Source organism: Electrona antarctica (genome assembly GCF_951216825.1).
Source record: "Electrona antarctica genome assembly, chromosome: 7".
NCBI classification, from domain to species: domain Eukaryota; kingdom Metazoa; phylum Chordata; class Actinopteri; order Myctophiformes; family Myctophidae; genus Electrona; species Electrona antarctica.
The window spans coordinates 23909037-23915672 of record NC_136812.1 but is presented as its reverse complement, the minus strand read 5'-3'; positions in this window follow the sequence as shown (position 1 = coordinate 23915672).

The window sequence follows — 6636 nt, the reverse complement described above, 5'->3', positions numbered from 1 at the left end:
TTCCCAACTGGTGGAAAAGGGGCCACTGTGTCCTTGAGCAAGGCACTGAACTCCCAAACTGCTCCAGTGGAGTAGTAGTAGAACATTATAAGCGCAATACATGCTCATTCTGACATCCAGACTTTTCTTCAAAAAGGGAGCTGATGAACTTTGAATTTTTTGGACTATTCTGAACTCAGAGATGTCCTGACTGTCGGATCAAAAAAGCCCGTCCGAAACAGCAGTTCTTTCCAACATTGGGAGGTGTGTGTATAGGGAGTACCAAAATATGCTTGAGGGGGCGTCAACATATGTGTCACTGGTAGCGGCCGCCATTTTATTTGTCCCCACCAGCAGGCCGAAGGCATGGGGAGAGAGTATGTTTTGCACTCCGTCCGTGTGTCCGTCCATCCGTCCGTGTGTGTCCGTCCGTCCGTCTGTGTACAGCTAATCTCCGGCACCGTTAACCCGGTCGATGCCAAATTTAGCACACACACTCTCTGGATGCCAACGATGAACCTCTGCCCTAGATTTTCCAGAACGGCCTGTTATAGCGCCACCAGGAGGACGACTATTGAAAAACACATTTCTTTATATTACTCCTCCAGATTCTGTCCAAAAATCCCGCAAATCGTTATACACTATCTCTATGGTCATGTGTTCAAGACTGATCCATCCAATATTTTATATTCCATCCTAATTGGCTAACATTGGCTTTCAAAGTTTGCAGGATTGGCCCATTTTGAACAAAAAGCCTCAAATCATGAACGCAGCGTGCAATTTACGTGAAATCTTTCACAGACTTTCCTACTAGGCTGAGGAATATATCCCACCCTTTTCACATTGGCATGTTATAGCGCCACCAACAGGTGGAGTTTTGCAAAACACATTTTTGGAACAAAATGCCTCAAATCATGAACGCAGCATGCAATTTACGTGAAAACTTTCATAGACTTTCCTACTAGACTGAGGAATATATCCCACCCTTATCACATTGGCCTGTTATAGCGCCACCAACAGATGGATTTTTGCAAAACACATTTTTGGAACAAATTGCCTCAAATCATCCAATTGCCATCCAAGGCATAAGAAGAAATGGCACCCTTTTCACATTGACCTTTTCCCCCGAGGAGCACACTATCTATAGTTAAACATATACCTTACCTAACTTGAGTCATAGTAAATAGTTTAAATATGCCAGACCATCGGTAATGTGGCTAACCTGTTGCTCCTGACTGATTTTCTATTATCTCCATCATATGGTTCGGGTTGGGGACTCTCTCTCTCTCTCTCTTTCTCTCTCTCTTTCTAGGTCGTCCTCAGACGAGCCCTCCATCGTCGCTTCCAGTCATCTCCTTACATCTGGCCAGCTCGTTGGTGCTTTGCGCTCCTGCTTCGTTCTTGAGTACGTCCACATATGTTAATGTGGGACATCCCACATTAAGTTCTGTGGTTCCCACAGCACTAGTGCAACTCCGTGTGGGCGTCCCCGGGGACCCACAGGAACGCGGCCAGTGTGCCGGCCCGGTTCCGGTGAGCCGCCCCGCATCTGAAACGGTCGAGAAATGACAGAGTTACCGTGTGGGGGTCCCCGGAACATCCAGACCCCCGGGAACACTCCCAGGGGGCCGGGACGGTTCCGGTGAGCCGTCCGTGTCCGAAACAGTTGAGAAATGACAGAGTTACCGTGTGGGGGTCACTGTACTGTACTGTACTGTACTGTACTGTACTGTACTGTACTGTACTGTACTGTACTGTACTGTACTGTACTGTACTGTACTGTACTGTGTGTGTGTGTGTGTGTGTGACATTTTTGCACATCTCTCTGCTAACACACCAGATGTTGTTGTAGTCAATGAAGAGAACAGATCAGTTTTCATTCTTGAAATGGCCTGCACCTTTGATTCTAGCTTAGAGGAAGCCGTTATGACCAAAGTCATTAAGTACCAGCCGCTCTTCCAGACCATCATTGAACTAGGCTATAGGTGCAATCTACTTGTGCTTATCTTCGGCAGCCACAGTTTGGTTGTAAGAGGCTTCCAACAACTTGGGATGCCAAAAAAAGCAGCCAAACGGCTCGCGAAATTCTGTGCAATCTCTTCCACTATCGGTAGCCGCCAAATATGGCGAAGACGCTGTTACTTGTACCCCTGAAGGGTGTGTGGGTATTTGTCTGGGATTTGCTGATTGCACTCTGTACAGCACCTTGTAAATATTTGTGTCCTTGTATTGTATCTCTTATGTGGACATAAATAAATAAGTGTGTGTGTGTGTGTGTGTGTGTGTGTGTGTGTGTGTGTGTGTGTGTGTGTGTGTGTGTGTGTGTGTGTGTGTGTGTGTGTGTGTGTGTGTGTGTGTGTGTGTGTGTGTTAGGCTGCGCAACAGTGACACTTGGTTGTGAAAACCAACCAAATGCTATTTCCGTGCTCAGACCCAGCCAGCCAGGGACAGAGTAGACACAGGCAGCCAGCCATGCAGGCAGCCAGCCAGAGACACACAAAGCTCCTTAATGAAGTGGTTGCACCACTTAAAAATATAAAAGTGAAAGTGAAAACTGGGTTGGGGACAAACGTTGTAAGAAATGGTTAAAATGAACCCCTTGCGACATTATTTGACCTGGGCCACAAGAAGACATCTTAAGACACCACAAGGGTCCTAAAAATGTGGTCAAAAAAAAAGAATACAACTCGAACATTTTGTACAAAGAGAAGTAGGCCTATAAGTGATTCGAATATTTTCTGGTAATTTCTATTCTGTCCTGGAATGGAGTTAGGTTGTGCTTGAATCTTAATAATAACCACTTTAATGAATTCCTTACGTCCAAATTATAGGCCTATAGAAAACTGTGTTCATTTGTCTCTGTACGTTGTTTACTTAAAAGAGTTGTGGTATTTTCTGTTAGCGCCATTGTATGGTTCATTTTGGGGATAGGTGCAAGAAATAAGGGTCCTAAAAACAGGTTTACGAAAACATGTCACTCAGGTACTGTGGGAGCCTTTCCCCTGCATAACTACCATGAGTCATGACAGATTTTTGGATGATCAAATCTGCTACAGTACATCTCTCACGCTTTCTGTCAACTTTCTGTCAACATTTCCTTCTAAATGTGAAAGTCCAAAAACAACTTGCTTAGTTACAGGAAACAAACACCTTGACATCCAATAAAATCTGGATCTTCCTCATCACTGCCGAATAGGTCATCATTTACATATTTTTCAATTGGTTTTGAATTATGTATTGTCCAAACCCTACATCAAAAAATGTATTTTGTGCCAGGGACTGGGACCCCATATCAGATTTGTGTTGTTAAAATGTTTCATTCAAACATATTCCACATTTGTCCCCCAATATTGTTATTTGTATAATAATAGCAGATGTACAAGCTCACTGTGAGCTTGTAGTTCGGCTAAATAGCTGCCCTAGTCGCTTCTTTTGGGCTTGTTTTCATAGACCTGGCTGCTTATCTCACCCAATCTGGCAACATCCCAGTCAAAAACCTTATAAAAAGAACCTTCAGAAATATATTTCATATAGGCCTATATATATGTGTGTGTTTGTTTTAACCCCTCCTCCTCCATATTTCGAGGATGCTGAATCTAATGGTCTAGGTCTCGATTTTCTACGACCTTTAGAAATGTGAAAGGTCACCAAAAAGACTGGAATTTTACCTTTGTGAGAAAGTAGACAAAGTAGGGGTGTCGCTTATATCGATTATGGGAATGAGGGTGTCCATGGGTTCGTATCGGCAGGTTGGGGGGTGATTCAGATTTTACGGGGGCCAGTTTCGAATTGCAGCCATCCGTAGGTGCCCTTTGAGAGCGGTTTTGAAGGAGTCAAGGGATTCGCATGTCTTAATGACTGTTGGTAGGGCGTTCCACATTTTGGTGGCATAGGAGCGAAAATAATTTAGTCCCTTCTTTGTGCCGAATCTGGGTTGAACATGGTTCGTTGCACTCCCTCTGGTGTTGTGGGTGTGGACTTCGTTAACATTAAGGAAGTATCTACACAGGTACATGGGTATCTTGGTGGAGTATCGAATCTTGTGGACCAGACCCATTGCCAGTCTGTCAAAGTGGGCAGGGGTGAGGTGGGTTCGGGGGGTGAGGCCAAGTAGGAGCCTGACCAGTTTGTTTTGGGAGGTCTGGAGCCTAGTTTTTAGGGCCTTTGAGGTGCTGTGGTACCAGGAGGTGCATGCATAGTCAAAGAAGCCTTGTACAAGGGCTTCTGTTAAGGTCTTCAAGGTGTTTTTGTCGACCAGTGAGGAGATCCTGTAAAGGAATCTTGTTCTTTGGTTGACTTTTTTGATTACGTTGGTGGCCATTTTATCACCGGAAAGATTAGCCTCCAGGATGGAACCTAGGTAGGTAATTTCATCTTTACGTGTGATAACATTGTCACCCACTCTAACCAAGAAGCCATTTGCCTTGCTGAGATTACTATTAGATCCAAAGAGAATGGATTCAGTTTTTCCCAGGTGTAAAGATTGTTTGTTATCAGCGAGCCAGGTGCAGATTCTACCGAGTTCAGAGCTGAGGGCATTTTCAACCTGCAGTTTGTCCCTGTCCGAGACCAGCAGTGCCAGTCCTGCGAACAGGAACAAGTTGCAGTCACAAGCTGAAGTCATGTCGTTTACATATATTAGGAACAGTAGAGGCCCTAGTATGCTTCCTGTGTTCCGTGTGTGTGTGTGTGTGTGTGTGTGTGTGTGTGGGTGGGTGGTGGGGGAGGGTTATCTACCTATAGCTATATATTTAGCTATATAGTGGATCATTTCGCGTAGGAATATCGTACGAGGAAATCAAGCATATCCACGCGTCTACGCCCCCCTACTTCACCCTGTAGATACATTATTATGATTATCTTGAACTTGAAGTCAATTTGACAAAACTTTCCAATTCTCATATATGTTAGTCAACCTGCCGATACGAACCCGTGGACACCCTCATTCCCATAATCGATATAAGCAACGCCCCTTCTTTGTCTACTTTCTCACAAAGGTCAAATTCCAGTCTTTTTGGTGACCTTTCACATTTCTAAAGGTCGTAGAAAATCGAGACCTAGACCATTAGATTCAGCATCCTCGAAATATGGAGGAGGAGGGGTTAAAACAAACACATATAAGGCTATATAGGCCTATATGAAATATATTTCTGAAGGGGTTTTTTTACAAGGTTTTTGACTAGGATGTTGCCAGATTGGGTGAGATAAGCAGTCAGGTCTATGAAAACAAGCCCAAAAGAAGCGACTAGGGCAGCTATTTAGCCGATCTACAAGCTCACAGTGAGCTTGTACATCTGCTATTATTATACAAATAACAATCTTGGGGGGAAAACAAGTGACAAATGTGTAATATGTTTGAATGAAACATTTTAACAACACAAATCTGATATGGGGGTCCCATTGGACAATACATAATTCTGGGGGTCCTTGACATGGAAATGTGTGAAAATCACTGGAAACTTACAACCCCCCAAAAATGCAACCTTCAAGGCTGCAACTACCAATAGCCTTTAGACAAATAAGCCCAAAGTCGCTTATAATAAGCGGACTTGGCAACCCTCGCTACAGGAAGATAAGTCATTTGACACTACTTGCTGAATATAAATAATAATAAAAACATGTAGGACCAAGCAGGCTTTGGCGTTCGGTCACAGGTTGTCTGTTTAAGGGGACTTGCAAACAGGGAGCGATAAAACGTGCCTACAGATCGAACTGTAAGCATATTTACGTGAGCGCGGTCCCGTGAATTTGTTGCGCGCGTACTCGTTACGTGCACACACCCGCGACTCACCAGACCTGGATTCTGTTTAGCTTTTTTTATGCTTGCGTTGTTGCGCCCCTCTTCAACAGACCTGGAGGAGACCTGTATTGATGCGGGCAAGAACGCCTGCGTTCCTCGCGTCACGTTTCATAAACAGAGCGTGACCTTTTTACATTAAGTCACGCCATGACGTAATATGTATACGATATTACGTCAATAGGTGAGGTAATGAATGGTTTGCCAAACCTCACAAGTTTATGTAATATTATGAGACTGTGGGAACCATAGATATATCGGTGGGAACTCTATCGGTTCCCACAGACACGCAAGTCACACGCTATTTATTTATTTTCTTCCCTTTTAATAATAGACGCGCAGGGAACAGAGCTGATCTACAAGCCTACACCACATTGCATCAGTGACGCGTTGTGGGCTTGTGGCCTGCAGAGGCGGAGCTATCTCTCTGCATGGAGTTGGAGTTAGTTGTCGAGGAGTCTAGAGACAGAGACGCACTGAAGCAGAGAAGCATCGAAGCAACATAATTATTAATGTAAGTGCTGTTATTAAAATGCTTACTATAAAAATAGCTAAAATAGCTACAATTCATGGTCATAAGTTCATAAAGCATAATTCATAATAGAATAGTTTAATGATGTATAATACATATGTGATTCATAATTGATTTCATATTAGGTTAAAAAATGTAAAAACATTATGTCATAACTTGACATATTGATTGACTGATTGATGCATGATTGCATGGCATTGCACACAGGTGGTACAAACTTTGTCTCACTCATTCAGACTCTGGTCTGCATGAAGGAAGCAGCACACACAGTTTAGTGTGTTACAAACTTTAAAGTCTAAAGTCAAAGACAGACGGTCAAAAGGACATT